This window comes from Maylandia zebra, linkage group LG7, assembly GCF_041146795.1.
Source record: "Maylandia zebra isolate NMK-2024a linkage group LG7, Mzebra_GT3a, whole genome shotgun sequence".
NCBI classification, from domain to species: domain Eukaryota; kingdom Metazoa; phylum Chordata; class Actinopteri; order Cichliformes; family Cichlidae; genus Maylandia; species Maylandia zebra.
The window spans coordinates 65,667,389-65,686,771 of NC_135173.1; the positions used below are offsets into that span (position 1 = coordinate 65,667,389).

The following is a 19,383-nucleotide window of genomic DNA, read 5'->3' on the forward strand; positions in this document are numbered from 1 at the left end:
CACTAAGGGAGGATTCAGGGTCACCTGGTCCAGCCCTAACTATATGCTTTAGCAAAAAGGAAAGTTTTAAGCCTAATCTCGAAAGTAGAGATAGTGTCTGTCTCCCGAATCCAAACTGGAAGCTGGTTCCACAGAAGAGGGGCCTGAAAACTGAAGGCTCTGCCTCCCATTCCCCCGTGTCCAATTGTAATTCACTGTAAACTAGTCTCAGTAAGTCACTTATAAATGGTCCAAAGTGGTGATTACTTTGAGAGCTCTGCATAGTCACGTCTGCTGACATTAGTGAACTCCTGCATTAATAAATATCATGCAGGTCATTGAGGTCATCCGACTAAAACCTTTCAATGGTTCTTTGTTCTAGAATGAAAACTAACAGAGACGTATATGTAGATACATTTTGCTTACTTGCTTAATTTCCTTCACTGCAGTAATCTGATGGATACTGAACCTTTATTACAAATAGAAACATTAATATCTAACAGACACGTTTGATGAGTAGACAGCATAACAAATCAAGGTGATGCTTATACACACAACCTACCTGACTATTTAAATATGACACCTGAAAAGTCTATTTGGATGAAAATCTGTATCTAAGAAAATGTGCTGTTCCCAGTGTCTCCATACAAGTGCAAACTTATGTTTTGTAATTCTGGAAATTCAGACCAAACTTCCCTCCCTGTTTTTAGAAGTGTAATCCAGGGAAGGAAGAAGGCCAGTAATAGTGTTTTGTGTTGTGTTGATGAGCCTTTGCTGAGGCCCCGTTTTTCAGCCTTGTATCATTCTATCAAAATAGCTTTGACACATAATCTGTTAAAACTTTACAATACGACATGCGACTCCCCTGCATTTCATTTATAATTATAAAGGTATTTTATTTTGAATTACAATGTAATTACATTTACCTACAAATACTTAAAGGTAGGTACACTAGAATAAGGGGCTAACAAGTCTGATTTTTACAGGAATCAAAGAAAGAATTATTATCAAATTAAATGTATTTAATGCTTAATGTTATTTAAGGCTATTACTTCATAGTATGGATATAGATAAACACTACACTAAGTAAAGCAATGCGTACCTTTAGGTAGAGCACAATTTAATAGGAATTTTGTGGAAAAACAAACAATAGGAGGAGCGAGGCCCGTATTACTGAGTGTTCAATCTTGCACTTTTACATCTCTATCATCATTATGTTTATGTACATGATGTTCTATTATTCAATTTCCCTCACTTTTTAGTAATTATTTAGCAGAGATTTGAAACAGTTTATTGATAATTTAGTTAATGAAATTTGTTTAAAGTTAAAATAAATAAATAAACATTAGTCTTGTGCATGATATGGCCCCTGACCAAAAGCTACAGCAGACCTATGAGGTGAGATGGAGAAACATTGTTTTTCTGCAAAATTACCATGAAATTACAGACTTTAATTTATTTACACTGCAGTTAAAATTATGTACAGAATAATTTCTGTCTGCTTTCCTGTAAAATATCTGAAGTTACACACTACATAAATGTATTTAGAGTATAAATATTTCTTTGTTTCCTGTAAAAACTTGACTCCCTACCCCCTTATTCTAGTGAACCAACCTTTATGTATTTGTAGGTACATATAATTGTAATTTAAACGTAATTAAATTATAATTCCATTTAATTACAGGGAATTATACCATAATCCAAATTATCCAAAAAACAAGTACAACTAGTGTTGCTTCAGTAAATCCATTTACATTAGAAGACATCCATGAGCGGTTCACAGAGACAGCATTCCTCTGCGATACAGGGACGTGCATTTGAATCTTTGAGTGTTCGAGATCCTTTATGTCGTTTAAATTCTTTGGAGTAATTTTGCTAACATTACATGTTAAACTTGTGTTTTTATAGTAGTACCACCAGAACAGCAGCTCTATCAATGCTGGTTTTCTGTGGTTGTTAGTGCTGCAGTTGGCATTTTGTTTGAGGCTGAAAGTGAATGACGGTCCAGCTGTCCCCAGCTTTAACCTCATTCTCTGTTTACATGGAAGCTAAAGCCAAACTGTCCTCCAAATCCCACCGCCGCACGCCGCTGGACGGATTAAAGCCGGGACGAACACGACTCAGCGACGGCCAGAGTTGGGATTTACAGCCAGGCAGCCGCACAGCCAACCCCCAGAGAGGCTGTGAGGATCTGTGGAGGGAGCCAGTGGGAACAGTTCACTGTGCGTGAACCCTCGTTGCTCAGGATTTCACATAATTCACTTACCACAGCCTGCAAAAGGCGGCAGGCTTAAATAAGCTTTACTTCTTAAACCTCTACCATCATGAGAAACTAAGGTGGAGAGTCAGAGCTCAGCCCAAACATCCAGAGAATGTTTGTGGATGCTAGAATTAACAATACGTCCACAAACACAGAAAAATGGACAAAGCTTGTTCCCACTTTGTCTTTTTTTTATATAATTTGACCTCGAGAAATCTCCCGCCAAATTACATTTGATTTGTCTTTCAAATGTGCTAATTGTTTTTTAAAAAGTTTCAGCCTTTTGGCCACATGGAGAGCAGGTACACAGACTTTTATTCATCAGTGTGTGTTTTCTGCGACATTTTTCCGTCTGAACACCCCAGCTTGTCTTCCAGATGGGTTCGGCCTCCTTCTCCGTGTCCTAATCAAAACTAACGACACCAAACCTGCTTTGAGCAGCAGAGCTCTCGCCTGAGGTACAAACACACAGCAGCTCATTGTAGCTACAACATTTATCACTGACAGAAGTATTCACAGGTAGCAAGCCAAGAAAGTTCACGTGATGATGCAAAAACCGGCAGCGTGTCGACCCAAGTTCAGTAATGTTTACTCATCAGAGGAAAATAGTAGTTTGGCGAGTCTGTCACAGCTGCTGCGGAAGCCCCAAACTTCCTGAGAATTCTTCTGTAATCAAAAACGTGGTGTAATTTCAGGGGGTCTTGGAGGGGTTTTACAAGGAGTCTTAATGGGAACCATGTGCACAACTGTCTCATTAGCTTGCAGTGCCTAAAAACAGTATTCCCATTTGCATAGGTATATAGATATACACATATAGGTATACACAGCCAGCAGCACCTGGACCACTGATACAAAGCAGGACAGATCCATGGTGTCGTGTTGTTTACATAAAAAGTCTGACCCTACCATCTCAGTGTTGGATAAGTAACTGAGACTAATCAGACCAGGCAATATTTTTTTCCAAACCTCTATTGTAATCACACTGTTAGCACAGATAGGAGAGTTCAGTCAAGAAAAACCCGCAAAGTGGACTTCAAATTCTTTACACTCAAGTTTTGCATGACAAAAGTACTGCAGGTACTGCACGTTTCAAAGTACAAAGTTGAGTCAAATGAAATAAAAATGCAGCATTCAAGCTGAAAGTAAAAATCCAAGCAAAGTGCAAAACACAAATGTCTCAATGGAAGGCAAACAATGTTTTCCAGGCTGTTAACCCTCCAAATTACACTGTCGCTTTGCACATCTCTGAAATGGGAGCGTCATCTCGCAGCAGCCAATTTTGGAGTGCATCAGAGCACCGACCCCAGTGCAGGAAGCATCCCGAGAAAAGAAATTTCATTACAATATGATGACAGGGTGACTAAGAATATTTGAGTTTTCTCTAAAGCTACTTTGATTTAACAGTGATCAAAAGGTACACGTAGATTAATCATCATACTTAAACTGTTTTAAATGTTGCCCATAGTGAAAGTATTTTCAGGTTAATTAAAAACACGCCGTGCTTTAGCATGTTTTTTCTTGTTTTAGCTTCCAGCTCTGTTGCCCTGGATACGAGGTAAACTTGTGTCTGAGGTTTTTGGCAAACTGAATGATGCCACACGTTGCTTTCTCTGTAGCTCAATCTATCATTATCCTAGTTTCAAAATTTATAATTTTGTTACTTTTGGGTTTTCTTTTTGAAAAATTCAACTATTATGACAGTTTTCTTGCAAGATAACATAAAGAACATTAGAAAAATAAACTTCCTAACTGCGATGCTTAGGTGTATAATCACTGATAAATGTGTGATCGTCTGAATAATTATTTACGCTCTGATTCTCAGCTCTGTCCCTCATCCTCTAAAGGTCTGTCTCACAGTTTGAAGCCCTCTGAGAGGTTCTGGTTGCTCCATCCTGCATTTTAAATCTCTTTCCTCGCTGCAGACGTCCTTTCATGTTAGCAAGAAAGACTTTTTAAAAGCAGCGTATGCATCTCTAAGCTTCAGAGACCGAGACTCTGGGGGAAGGCTCTGAGCTCCAGTCTGAGGTGAAGGAAGTGGGGCTGTGTGGCGTGACTTATACATTATCAATACTTCACTGCACCGGTGATGTTAAACAGTGCAGAGGAAAAAACATGGCTCTCTCTGGGATGCTGAGAGCTGAGCACGACCGCAGGTGGCATTGTGTTTTTTAATTGTTTGATGATCGTTAATCAAAGGGCACGATTAACTGCTCAGATGCCTCCACACAGTGTAGTGCACAGTTTACTCTTATATCAGTAATACAGGATTGATTCAAATCCAGTTACTGTTTGATCTGCATCAGAAAGCTCACTGTAACCTATAGGACATCCTGATTTTGCCAAGTGGTTGTTGTTAACATTATGATAGCCTAACACGCTGTTTGTGTTGTCATAAGGGAGATGCTGGCAAAAATAATACCAAAAATACCACGTGTCACCTGTTATTACTGCAAAGAAGTGGAAGAAGCATCGCACAGCACGGTTTATGGTGCTTCTGTAGGGATCAAGGCTTGTGGACAGTGCAAGTTGGCCGATGTGGGTAAATGACTGGAAAGTATTGAGAGGACTGGCTGGTGATAGGGGTGGAAAGCATGGCTGATTGTTGGGAGCTGAGAGGATGACAGGGTGAGGAATGATGTGGGACTGGTGGGCTTAAGGTAAGCTCAGCTAGAGAGTCATCAGCTAATTCTAGCACCGGAGCTGATTAGCTGGGTTAGGAAAGTGAGTCCCTAATTCAGTGTGATCGTAAGTGAGCCCACCTACTGCAACTTTTATTTACCTCACGCAGTTTAAATGCAAGAGATAAATGTGTAAAACTGCAACATTATCTATAAAAATCAATTTTGTTTTTTGTAGAAGGCTGTGAACATGGTTATTTGTGCCGTAACATTGAAGTCTGACTTACTGCTGGAGCCTCTAGTGGACATTAGAGGAACTGCATTGACATCATTGTTCCCATAAGGAGGTTTCTGCTTGAATGTAACTCAAATAAAAGCTGATATGATTAGAAAACAGGTGGAGAAGTGATGCCATTTGGGTTTTTCATTCACCTTCTTCTTGCTGCTTTGTACTAAGTCCGTTTCTATTGGACTGCCACATTTTTTGATGTGTTAATTCTGTGTTAATAGTTCTAAAAGTAGCTGTGGAAACTTCCACAGCTGTGGAAAACCCAAATGAACTGTAATTGCTCTAGTTTTTTAGTCTCGCTCCAAATCTTTGTTTATTTTGAGTGCATGTCAGTGTGAGGCGAGGGTGTTTGTCATCATGGTGGATGAGCCGTGTGACAAAGTCCAGCAGCTGCTGGCTTACATGACATGACAGTCAGTCACACACACACACACACACACACACACACACACACACACACACACACACACACACACACACACACACACACACACACACACACACACAGGGACTGTTGTGCGATTACGCCGCCTCTCACAGAAGCTTTACTGAATCTCTCAGATATGATCGATGGCTGCATCCTCTGTGTTTGGGACTCATGCAGACACACAAATACTTTTGTACTTCTGAGGACCCTGAATTTTTTTGGTCACTTCTAACTATTGTGACTTTTTTCCAGTAAGCACAAAACTACTAAGTGGAATATCAGAAACCTGATGTCTTCTGGAGAACAGAATCATTTTTCCAAACATCCTAGTTTTATTTTGAAAGCTTGGATTATTTTACTTTTCACAAAAAACAAGAACCACCAGGGTAAAACTGTTATATCCTCTGATGTCAGTACTTAACCTTTTTGTATCCTTTCTGTGGGATAAAAAAAAGCCACCAGTCACGGAAGTTGGCCACTCCTCCCTGAGCTCGGTTCTTCCTGTTAAATTGGAGTTTTTCCATCCTATTGTCGCCAGGTGTTTCCTCATGCGGGACTCTTATGGTGTTTTCTGTCTATTATTTTAGGGCCTTTACCTTAAAATATAAAGCACCTGGAGGCAACTGTTGTTGTAATTTTGGCACTCAATTAATAAAGCTGAATTGAATGGATAACAGCCTGCAGTCATTTGTTGTAGTTTTCAGCGAGTCTCTCATGCGTCTCCTGAGCGATCCCAGCGGATTCTTCTTTGGAAAATTTCTTGAGCTTCTCCAGATTTGATGGTCGTCTGGCTTCAGTTCACCCCTCACATTTTCAATGGGATTCAAGTCAGGCTTTGTGCAGGCCAGTCAATAACATTCACTTTGGTGTTGGAAGAGAAAAAAACCAATTCAGACTGAATTTGTTGCTGACTGCTTGAGGGTTTTACGGTTTTTAAGATTGGATAAGTGGAAGAGAATGGATGGATCATGGTTGTTAGCTTTTTCGTGCGACTCTTGTGTCAAACGATATGTGTTAATTATCCTTAATGCTGAGTGTGTTCTCAGTGCTGTTCTTCATAACTCCACCTCTTAAAAAGTGGGGACAGGGTGTAAGATGTAAATAAAAATAGAACACAATGATTTGCAACTCTCACAAACCCATTTATTTATTTTATTTAGTCAAAATGAGCTAACATTCTTCCTAAAATGGTAACTTTTCTCAATTTAAACATTTATGTGTTCTCTTTGTGTTCTGTCGATGTCCTGCACTTCGGCCTGTTTAGCACTTTTGCTAAATCCTAATGGCTAATCAACAGCCTAAAACTAATTGTGCTCTTCTTCTAAAATCAAGTCTCCTGAAAAATTTTAGGTCTCCAAAAAAAGGCGTCACTTTCCAAAGGCATCATCGATGTTATGGTTGTGCTTTCTAATGCTGGAGGAATGTGATTACTGATGTACAGACAGATGGTGTTTCCAAACTGATCCGGGCTCATCGCTTTAGTCTCTGGGGCTGCCGTCCAGTCCTCTGCTCAGGATCCAAGCACACAATGACAGACCCACACTCGTGTGATGTGCCAGTTTGGCACAGCGCTGTTTCCATGATTTTCTTTTTAACCTGTCTGCTGACGGGAGGAGGGTCACAGGAAATCAAGAATATTTGTAATTTGTATTTTGTAATATAATGTCGCAAATTGGGGTGAAAAATATTAGACAAACATTTTAGGCTCATGTTCAGCCCCTTGCCCTGACACAGATATATAGTCGTGTGAAAAATTAAGTACACCCTCATTACTTACATAAGAATTAAAATGTCAAGTAGTAGTCAGGTGCTGCTACTCAAATGCACTTGATTAACTGATGACCAGTAAGAGTGAGCACCTTTAGAAAAACAGAGGTTCTGGCAGTTTGGTGGTCTGGAGCATTCAGGTGTGCCACAATCTTCATCCAAGCAGAAAAACTGCAAAAAACCCAAGAGCTCCATCTCAGCCTCTACAGGCCTCGGACGGCAGTTTAAATGTTCTTGACAGTGAAATTCGTAAAAGACTGAACGAGTGTTGCTTGTTTCTCTCCAGAAAGGCTGCATGACTTAGGTTTGCAAGCTGTATCTGAAAAACCCACCACAACAATGTCCTTTGTACAGATGAGACCAGAAGTGGAGATATTTGTCCAGAATAAACAGCAGGACATTAGAGAGAAAAATACAACAACAACAACAAAAAATAGCATATCAGCACAAACAACTCAAACCAACTGTCAGCACAATGATGGAGGGCTGATGATTTGGGCACCTGGGGGTCACTGAGTTGACCATTAACTCCTCTGTATATCAGAGTCAGATCTGAGGACACATGTCTGACAGCTAAAGCTCAGACCAAACCAACTGGACAATAATGCAAAGCCAACGAATCCATACCTCAAACTGACCGAAATGCTGTGGTGGGACCTTCAGAGAGCTGTTAATGAATCCTGCAAACCTCAGTGCAGCTCTGTAAAGAGTGAGCCAAAATGTGATGTGATGTGAGAGGGCGATAAAGTCATGTAGAAAATCATTACTTCAAGTTATTGCTGCTAAAGGAGGTTCTACAAGCGACTGAATCTCAGGGCGTACTTCGTCTTTCACAGGACTGTATCTCTGTAGTTAAATAAAGTGTCACTTTAATTCTCTAGTTTTTCCTTAGAGAGAAAGAAATTTTAGATTAGATTAGATTCAATTTATTGTTATTGAAATGTATATGACTCAAACAATGACCAAAGTACAATCAATATGGATACATACACAGATATATACTATACACACACATGTATAAATACAACCCAATTACAATATGCACAATATTTAAATGAATGCACAGTTTTATTGTATGAAATGAGTGGATGTAATGTACATGTAAATGAGTGGTGTGTGTGAGTCCACAAGGTAGACTTGAGCATGTGCATTGCTACCAGTGTCCATTAAATTACACATAAAACATCGAATTCCAGCGTTCTTCTTCTGCAGGCAGGCTGTTGGTCGATTTAGGATTGATGACAGGACACATTCCCTCGATGTTTTCGTGCCATACCTGGGAGTTAAATAAAGTTAAATAAAAACACTTTCACAAGAAGCTACAGATTTTCTGCTGCTCCTCACATTAAAATGGTTCATGGCATAACGTGGATGAGACATACGAATGTGTAGAACTGTGAATGATGCAAAGCTGCTCTACTGCAGTCCAAGAATAAAGACATGGAGCTGGTAATGATCTACTTAGTAGGTCCACTTTAAAATGTGTTTAACTATCAAGTGAAATTACGGCATTAAAAGCAATATTTTGTATTTTTGATGATATTGTAAACGTCCAATAAGGGAAACATTTAACAACTGTGTCCCTGACGGGAAACGCTCAGTGGGTTCCAGCCACCGTTTCACCTGCAGCTCCATAGCTGTCTGTCTCATTTTCTAATTGAGACGTTATTTTGTTTCCTTTTTTTCTATCAGCTGCAAAAATCTTAGAGAACTTTTGACTTCAGTGAAGCCTCCTCCTTCCACGTGCAGGGCTGCCTGCAGGTCGGTGCCTCCTGAATCCATGTGAATCAGCATTTAATTAACCGATGGGGAGGCCTCTCAGGTTCCCGGCAGCTCTGGGGTTGTACGGTCCTCACATTGATCTGCGCTTTTGTTGGAGGCAGACCTTCAGACTGCAAAGTGTGTTTTCCTACCTCCTGATTAACTTCACATCAACTACGCGAGGGCAAAAAAAAAGAAATCAAAGGAGAGACAGAGGACGAGGGTGAGATGGAGAGAGAGATAGCGATGATGGGAGAGACACAGAGCGAGGGCACCGAGCAGAACTCTGTAATTATGTCTTCTTGTCCCTCGATCGCCCTGCTGAGATGAGCGTTTAGCGTAAAGAGATGAATCAGCGTTTCTTTTGAGGAGAAAAATAACAGCTCGATAAAGAGGCGGCACAAAAAACTCCCAAGAAAACAAAAACCATTTAACACACACACTCACGCACTCACACTCACACACACACACTCGGAGGGAAGATAAAGAGAGGAAACTAAACAGCCTCCTTGTTTAAATTTAAATGTCGCCTTTGATGGAGCTGTGCTGCCGGCTGCCGGTTTCACCTCATCGACTCTGAAATGGCCGAGTGTGTTTACATGCAAACAAAACACGCAGTTTAAATATAATTAAGATAAGACTGTGGACGCAGGTTGGCCGGCAGGTCCTGTTTGGAGCTCACAGTGAGAAAAGATTTAAAACTGTTTACGTCTGTCATCTTTTTCTGTATGTTCACTGAATGTGAGAAAAGGATAATCCCCACATCGTCCATTATTATGCAGTGAAACAAATTATTTTTCACTTTAAAATATGTTTTTGGTGCTTTTGTATTAAAGCATTTATCTAGCAAAGTGCAGAAACCACAATGCAGGATGTGCAATTCATATTTCATAATTAGTCTGAATTCCCACTTTGAATACTTCCCGGGATTTTTACACCTTTTGGGTTTAAGCACAGGCCGTACATTGTCCTGTTCTCGCATCCGATTGTGCTTTGTCTTTCTCCTTGAACTACAGCCTTCCTTCCTCTCATCTGTATGCGTGCTCTGCATATATAGCTTCAGAATAAATAGCTTTAGAAGTTTGAGCCATGGATATATTCTGCCTGAAACTTGTCTTTGGGATTATTACCACACATTTCTGAATGCTGCTTGTAGTAGTTTATGTACTACTAATACATAGTATTAGTAGTACATAGTAGTATTTGGGGTGGGGGGTGAGTTTAGAATTACAGTCACAGTTAGAGCCATAGGTTTGTGCACAGTGTTGCAAAGAGTTTAACAAAAGTATCGCATTAACGGTTTAGGATTTAAATATTATTGCCTCCAAGTACCAAATTTAAGGTAAAGACCCTACAATAATACAGAGAAAACAGAGAAGACCCCAGCAATCGGATGATCCTGTATGAGTAAGTGCTTTGGCGACAGTGGGAAATAAAAACTTCCTTTTAACAGTAAGAAACCTCCAGTAGAACCAGGCTCAGGGAGAGGAAGGCAATCTTACACATGTTGATCAACTCATCTGTTTTCAGTCAAGTTGTGCTCAAGATCAAAGTCACATTTGTCAGTTTTCAGGCAATAAGATGTAAAGAGTGATGGAGTGTGAGCCATTTGAGCTACGAAATGACAGGGTAAATGTTACGTTTCTCACCGTCTCCATGCTTTTCTCTTCCCATCACTCACCTTGGTTCCATCTGCCCAAAGATCTTTTTTCCTGGACTCTGCAGGTGCGTTTAGATGTTTTTAAGAGCTAATCTGACCTAACCAGTGGTTTGCACATTGTTAAAAAGAGTCTATTTCCATTCATAAAGGAGCCTTTTGATTGTAGATCTTCACAAGAAGACACCTACCTCCTCGAGAGTATTTTTCACTGAGCGAGTAAATACTCTGACTTAAAGCTGGAAATGTGTACTTGAGTCACGTCTTCACTGATTTAAAATGCACTGTGGTATACAGAGGGAAGCAGAAAATTAGCAAATGTGTGTTATTCTCCAAATAGCTGTGGACTGAACCACAGACTGTTGATGAGCTCAGTTCTACAGTTTTAAATAGGGGAGACCGGGGATAGTTGTAACGTGGGTCAGTTGTAACACTTCCAATTTCTCCAATCAGAGCTAAGTTTCAAATGATGTGACTCATCCTGTGCACGCCCAATTCAGTTCTGCTATCACATGTGAAAAATCAGCACATTTTGTCAAACACAGACAATTTAACATGAAAAAAAGTAATTTGTATGCCAATTTGTAAGTTTTTCTACTTTATTTCAATTTCTAGTAGCATTATCTGCTTTGCAGTTAAACTCATCAAACTTAAATTATGTTATTTGTATGTCTATGGGGATATATTCTGTGTAGGTCTTTAGTGCTAGTGTTTTAGCCGTTGGCTGTAATGTTAGCTAGTTCATGGCTATAGGAGTCTGGGTCAGTTGTAACAGCAACAGTCTGGGTTAGTTGTAACAATAATGCAGATGTTACAACTTACCACACTATTACTTTAACTTATATTAAACAAGTTGGGGCAACGACATCAGCAGAGAGAGGTTCACTGGTTGCATTTGTATATGCGGTTAATGCCATTGGCAACACAATTCCTCCACTGTTTGTGTTCCCACACATACATTATGCAGGCCACTGTGTCAGAGATGGACCAGTAGGAAGTACTGGTAGTGGAAATAAATCAGGATGGGTGCAAGAAACAGATTTCCTCATCTTTCTGAAGCACTTTGCAAACCACACCAAGGTAAGCCAGGATAAAAAGTAATGGAATTGCGATGCTGGTGAACAACTACATTTTTTCAGCTTCATTGTTATGTTCAAAATTGGTGCAAGAGTTGTAGGTTATAATGCCCACTGAGCCAATGAGGCCAAACTCGAGAAAGACCAACCAAAATTAATGAAATATTCAGTTATAGAAAATTCCATAATTTATCTTTTTTGGGGGGTTGGAATATGTTCAAAGTTAGATTTCTGCATTCTGTCACACACACACAGCTACATAAATGGATGTAAGTGCATTCATGTGTTGAATAAACAAAGATTACATGTTAATGTTTTGTTAGTACCCTTATTTCATTGTGTTACATTTTACCCCAGGATATGTTACAACTAACCCAGACTATGGGGTTAATTGTAACATTTCACTCTTTGTGTTTGAGACCATACCATGCAATGGGTAATTGTGCTGCAGAGAAAATAGCTGCACTATTTAATAGCAGAGACATGTAAATACTTTGCATTACATTTTGAATCCACTACCTTAAACAAGCTCCAATTTACAGACAGAAATGTCAAAAATGTTACAACTATCCCCGGTCTCCCCTACTCAGTTTTGGATATTGTAGAAAGTGGATATCACTAATATGCTCATATTACGCACATAACTGGTGGTGTGCACAGAAGCCTCACAATCTTTTCGGAGGAGAAAGTTGGCACAGGATGTACTGAGGGGCTACATTAAGGTCAGGTTAGGCTAAACAGGGATTATTTATAACTGTGACTATTGCAAAGCTGCTCTGGTAGTGCCCAGTAAGAAGAACACGGAGATTAGCAGAATTTTTCAAGTTTCATAGAAATTGTTCAATTTGATGGTGTGAAACATTCATTATGTATCCAAATAATTTGATTGGAGTGCTTTACTGGGGGATTTTTCCTAATGTACAGCAATGTGTTACTACGGCAATCCAAGGAGTCAAAGTGCTTCAGCTGTGAGTTTTCTTTTGGATGAGTGAATGGATTTGTACTTTCAGATCCATAGGCGACTCAAATTTCATAGCCCTGTTAAATCTGGTTTAATTATATAAACGAACAGCATATTAAACTGCTTTCTTTTACTTTTTGAGACACTTTTTTGTTGTATTTGCTGAACTGTAGGTTTTCTCAGATGTTGACATAAGCTGTATTTGTAAAACAATATTAGTACTCCTGCAGCCAGCTCACGGTGACCTCAACGCTCACGGCGCTCACCAGCCGAGCCACGTCTCCCCCCTGCCCTGGCTTTCTGCTCGGACCGAGTACGGCTGAATGGCCCATTAACCTCCTCCTCGCCAAGCTACGGTACGCCGCCTGATTTATGACACTGCGGCGGGCTGCTGAGGGTGAGCGGTAAATCAGAATAAATGGAACCGTTGGAAGTGCACAGCATGGTCTCACCTGCCGTCTGACACTCACTCAGGAGCACATGAATATTGATGAGCGCGCACGCACTGATTTGATGTTCAGCGCGTGAGAGCGCAAGCAGCGGAGGGGGGTTCCCGATGCTGAATGCTATCATTAGCGTCGGAGGAGGGTTAGCATTAAGTGGTGGTTGGTAAAATGCAAATTCTTCGTCGTTTCCTCGCCGTGTCACCTCCCATTGTTCGTTTTAGTTCAGCCATGTTTGCTCACTTTGTAAACACTCAAATGCTTTTTTCTCTCTCCGCGTTTTTCTTTACAAAACGGCGAGCAGATTCTCATCCCCCTCTGTGGAGAGGGGGAGGGATGTTTGAACACATCATTGATTTCTCCCGCTCTCGACAAACGCTCTCTCTCAGTGTGTTTGTCCACGATGTTCATTGACGTTCCTCGCTGCTGTGTAATTATTCCCATCAGGAGAAAAGCCACGGAGCTCGATAATAACACCATTAGGGTCTACAGCAGTGCAGTGCAGAGCAAATTAAAGCCCTTATTAACACCTGAAACGGCTTTTCTGTGTGATTAGGAGCTCGGTTCTACACTTTTATAGCGTCCTGGATTTTATACCACAGCACCAACGCGTGTAGTGATCTACTATTGAGGAAACATTTACAAAGAAATTAAATAACAATAAAAAAAACACAATAATAATAAAGAGCTTTGTAAAATAACAATTTACTGCTAAGAATCAGCACACCATTAATTATTATCACATTTGAGAATATTTGAGCTCTTGAATTTAGACTTCTCCTCTTAGCTGGTGGGAAATGATAAATGGGAGTGGGATAGTCAGTGAATACATCAGCAATCAGTCAGTGAGACATGGAAAACGGGCAAACCTGTGAGTGGGGTTTTCCAACAGCTTTTGGATTAATGCAGAAGATAAACTCTGTGTTATGTTTAAAGCTCATCTTAAACACACTTCAGGCATCTAACCAAAAAGCCATCAACATAACCCACTGACCAGGGAGCCAAAAAGCCAAAAATACTAACTCATTTCTGGGTTTTCAGACTCATTCCTGCAGCACTCTGTTGGCCGAGCCAGTGACGGACACGATTTGATTGGTTTGTTTTACTAATGAAGTGGTCGGAGAATTCAGTTAATGAACGAACTCTGAATCAAAATGAGTTGTTTCATTTATAGTTCTGTTGAGCTGCAGTGTGAATTTTACAGCGGCTTCCCAATCCAGTATAGGGCTTTGGAGTTGACGTCACGCCGCAATGCATTGTGGGAGCGCAGCTCCATTTTCGGGGTCTACGAATCAAAACAAACACACTGTGTTGGAACGACGACGACAAGAAAGATGCTTAAAAGCAGCTCAAAAGAAAACGGACGGTATAGAGACCGATTGCGTCCAGAGGCGAAGCAGCGGTACTTGAAAAAAAATAGAGTGCATCGCAAATCTGGACCCATATGAAATACGGCAGTGGAGTAAAGACCCAGACGACTTACCGCCACTGTCCTACCCCGATATCTTCACGTATCTTGTTTGTGGAGTAAGCGCTTACACAGCGAACCAGTTTCGTAATTACAAGTCACTGGAGGCGCACATCCAATTTACAAATGGCTGGGCGCAAGATTTGGCTATTTTCAAGCCGCCAAACTCTGAGTACGTCGTCATTCATACCAAAGGAAGTCAGCTGGAGTGCATCGAGTGAAATAGCCATTTTCCACCCCCCACCATAATTAATGTTACACATTTATCATTGAACTGCTAAAATATCGTTATCATATTATATGCCCATAATTGTAAAGTACATGTAAATTAACACATTGATAATCGGGCAAATTATTAACGCCAATTTGTGTCCTTCCTGTCTCATTTCATTTATTGTCTTTACATCAGCCAATCAAGTCACTCCATTCTATGTTTGATCGCAATTTCTATAACTTCCGAGACCACCAACGATGATATTATTCAGCTATAAAGTGTGATGTGAACATATTTAGAACTTACCGGAATGAAAATGTCTTGAGCACATCAACTGATATCTGGAGACGTAACAGAACTTGATATCAGCTCGTCTCACGGCTGCTATCCAGGCTAGACGCCTTCGTTTGGTAATATCCGATACATGAGCTCCTTCATGTTGCTTCCAGGTTGGGAAAGCATAAAAAGACAATCCAAACTTATTCCCGTGCCGGTCGTAAGATCGAACATTGCAGCCGACCACACAGCAAGTACGAACCATGGCTATGCTTTCGCTCCTTACTTAGACCCCCAAAATGGCGGATCGGGCCAAAATCCTTTCCACGCCCACCCCTGTGACATCACGCTCCAAAGCCCTATTGCTCTAAAAAGTGTAATAGACACACAGCTCCACCGTGCTCCGTCTTCACCACGACGGACCTGTACAGCAAAAGCACGGCAGACACACACATTAAATGTTCAGGGCTGAAAAACAAATTTAAGCTCTGTTAAAGACTCCGACAACATCAATGCACCAGCTCCAAGCATCTGCATCTCACCATTTTGTTTCTCTTCAGGATAATTTTTTTCTAACATTAACTTTGAGCAGTGATATCACAGGAAATAGTCTCAACCGCGAAGGTTCCTCATTGTAACGTCTGTGATGAAGCAAGTAGTACAAATGCTTGTTCCTGCTAATCTGGAGATATTCTTAATATTGAGGTAAACATTTTCAGTGTCTTTGATAAATACACTAAGATTACTTAATTTAATACCAAATGACACGGACACCAAAGAAAAGTCCCTGGATCCAGATGGCTTTGTGATATTTTCTTGAGAAAATCTAAATCATGTATCATATTTTTTCTTGTTACAGTTTCATATTTGTGAAGATGTGACACAAATAAGTTTAATTTTGTCCTGTTTGATAAAAGCAAACTTAAAAGCTCCTAAATTAAAATCAAGAGTTAATCACTTCTGCACTTGTTCATGCAAATCTGTGCACATGAAGGGCAAAAATGATGCAGCCCCCAGAACAGGAATGGTTTTACAGACGGAGGCTACTGACATTTCTTTCCTCCTCATCTTTTCTGACAATTTTTTTTAAACTAGTTTTGCACTTGGCTAGGGTCAGTGTCACTACTGGTAGCATGAGGCCATACCTAGACCCTTCAGAGGTTGCACAGGTAGCCTAACTGCTCCACAATAGCACATTAATACGTGTCCCTGCCAGAGCGTTTGCTGTGTCTCCCAGCACAGTCTGAAGAGCATGGAGGCGATCCCAGGAGAACTGGGCAGGGCAGTAGAACGCAATTAACTCACCAGCAGGACCAGTATCTTCTTCTTTGTGCAAGGAAACGGGATGAGCACTGCCAGAGCTACAAAATCACTTCCAGCAGGCCACCAGTGTGACCCAACAATCAGAACCAGACTTCATGAGGATAGCCTCAGGGCCCAACATCCTGTAGTGAGCCCTGTGCTCACTGCGCAGCACCATGGAGCCCGATTGGCATTTGCCACAGAATATGAGAATTGGCAAGTCCATCACTGGCACCCTGTGCTTTTCCCAAATGGGAGCAGGTTCACCCCGAGCACACGTGACAGACATGAAAGGGTCTGGAGAAGTCGTTATGCTGCCTGTAACATCGTTCAGCATGACAGTGAAGATGTGGGAATGTATATCCATGTAGGTACACACAGGCTAGGAAGACGCCACCCTGACCTTTGGAAACACCCTGTTAATTTCATGACTTCATAGGCTTCAGGGTTATTTTAAAACTTGTTTTAAACATATCCCCCTGATTTGATTAATTATGTTTATTATTTCAGGGCGTCACATGTGTGTTACACTCCTGAACTTTTTGTTTTTAAAAAGCAATTAGTGCTTCAAATTAGGTGTTTTATTTGTAGAGAGTGGCAAATTAATATTTTAGAATCCAGCCCGAGGGCTGTGGAAAGTGTTTTGGCACTTTTAAATTAATTTGAATTCAGCGCCTGACCCCGCTTTTACCCCCTCAGGACTCAAATCTGGATATTCCTGATCTAATTAGCTTGTCGTAGCCTGAGGCTGATCCTGTCCACTAAACCTCAGTGAAAGCTGCTGACGGAGAGACTGCAGCTTAACCTCTGTGGCAGAGGTTGTGAAATGCCCCTGAAAGGACCAAAATACTCCACAATATAAGTGTTAAAACTGCTGAATAAAAGCTTTCTATCTTTAAATACTGTGGACCGATTAGGTGGATTTGAGTAATTTCATCAGGAACACTGCCAGCTGAGATGTATGTCATGGGATTACTTCCAATCCTCCTCCAATCTGGAACGGCTGCAGAGGTTGTGTTAATCTGTGATGAGCTGCAAAAAGTCCTGAATGAACCAAAATTTCCAATCTGTAAATTCTTCCTGATCTTGATTAGCCAATGAAATATTGAAATAAAATACAAGCACAGTCTGTGTTGGACTGCTTTCAGAGCATTTGTCCAGATGATCAAAGTTCATGCATGTTTGTGTAGTGTGTCCCGCTGCTTGTTAGCCATGCATGTGTGTGTGTTTTACACTGCAAAGTACTCACAGAAACGCTAAAGTTCGAACGTGCTATATGAGTGCAGAACATTTATTTTTGAAGAGGCCTGAGTTTAAATTACTTCTCTGGGCCACAGTGCTGTTTATCCATATTTTGGTGTGTGTTGCACAGCATTGAATATATTACCTGGCTGTAGACATCTATGTTCTCTTGAATATAATTTAACTAAATGGCACTTACTCAAACTGCCACGAAATACATCTGAAAGCTCATCAGCCATTTCTGGAGAGAATTCGTGACCCGGTTAGTCAAACTATTTCTGAAGTGCACACACACTTTCTTCCTCCTCCCGCTGTCATCTACAAGGACATCACTTTACTGTGCATATGGTTTCATTTTTAAGTTATGTTCCGTTCCAGCTGGTTGATTTGTTTTTGTGCCAGTTATGCAAAATTTTACCTTCATGCTATGAATATTTTCTGAGTCCAGCCCTTGAACATATGGGTGAGTTAAAAAATAGCACTGTTTAAGTTCTAAGGCTGAAATCTGCCCTTTTTCAGGTTATTTTTGTCACAGGCTGGGTCTCCGACCCAGCACTCTGAGTTCTCTTTGTATTTTTCTCATTTTTTGATATGTTATTAGTTTTTGGGTTATTTCCTATTTTGCCTTTAGTTTGGGCAGTTATTGGTCATTGTTCCTGGGTTTTCTATGTTTTGGGGTTTTGTATTCATTCATCACGTATTAGGTCTGTCTTATTGTGTTGTCATGTTTAGTTTTCAGTGTTTCCTGTTTTATTCTGACAGTGTCATGTGTTCTTTGGTCATTGTATTTAGTTTCACTCTCTCTTGGTCCTGTCATTAGGGTTATGTTTGTCAGCTGTTCCCCCATGTGTCTTCACTTCCCCTGATCAGCTCTTGTATGTATTTAAGCCCTTTGTTTTCTGCATGTCATTGTCGGGTCGTTTGTTATGTTGACCTTAGCCTTAGTTTTCGTCTTTGCCTGTTTATTTTCTCCACAGTTATAGTTTTTGGTTTTAGTACCTCTTAGTGTTTTGCCAGTTTGTTTTGGTTTCCTGGTTTATCCCTGCCGTCATTTAAATAAAGCTTCACTTTTCTGTTTAACCTTACAACTCCTCGTCATCATCTGCTTTTGGGTCCTGTTTCCACACACATCGGCGCACCCCGCCGTGACAATTTTTTTTCATGAGGTATCATCGTTTCAGTAGCAAAACTGCAGCGACTCACAGTCTGTGACAGAAGATGGATTTTTATGGAATAGGTGGCTGTTCAAACCAAGACAGAGCATGTGAAAGTTCTCGTTCAGCTTCCATCATCTCAGTAACATTTACGTCGTAGAAATGCTCAAATGTGTTTTTCATTCTGGAAATTTTCTGTGCGTGTTTTGTACTTCTGAATTTTTATGATGGGTTAATATTCTATAAAAAATAAACGAGGTAAATAAAAAGGCTCCAAGTTACAACCTTCTTCTATAAAAATATTCAGAGTATGAAGGTAAAATTTGAATGACTTCAGTTGGGAATAGATGGTACACATGATAAATATATACCAGATAATCATAAAGCATGTGAACCCCATAATAATAATTTTTTCTCAAAGTGCCTGTAGAATTGGGTGTTGGAAATACATTAACTTTAAATGTGCCCACTCAAACTAGATCAGAGTTA

General features: G+C 40.4%; 1 protein-coding gene and 1 long non-coding RNA gene across 5 annotated transcripts in view; one reads left to right on the forward strand and one right to left on the reverse strand.

Moving 5' to 3' along the window:
- Positions 1–19,383, forward strand: part of LOC143419574 (RNA-binding Raly-like protein) — a 100,355-nt gene that overhangs the window by 28,511 nt on the left and 52,461 nt on the right. The window contains exon 1 of one of the 4 annotated variants that reach the window (XM_076886925.1): positions 18,085–18,203. The exons of the other annotated variants lie outside the window; for them this stretch is intronic. The gene's annotated coding sequence lies outside the window, so the exon portion shown is untranslated. Of the gene's footprint in view, positions 1–18,084; positions 18,204–19,383 lie in introns of those variants that run through there. 4 annotated transcript variants of the gene reach the window in all.
- Positions 8,307–19,383, reverse strand: part of LOC143419576 (uncharacterized) — a 64,816-nt gene continuing 53,739 nt past the window's right edge. The window contains exon 3 of the long non-coding RNA XR_013099588.1: positions 8,307–8,616. This is a non-coding gene — a long non-coding RNA (uncharacterized LOC143419576). The remainder of the gene's footprint in view (positions 8,617–19,383) is intronic.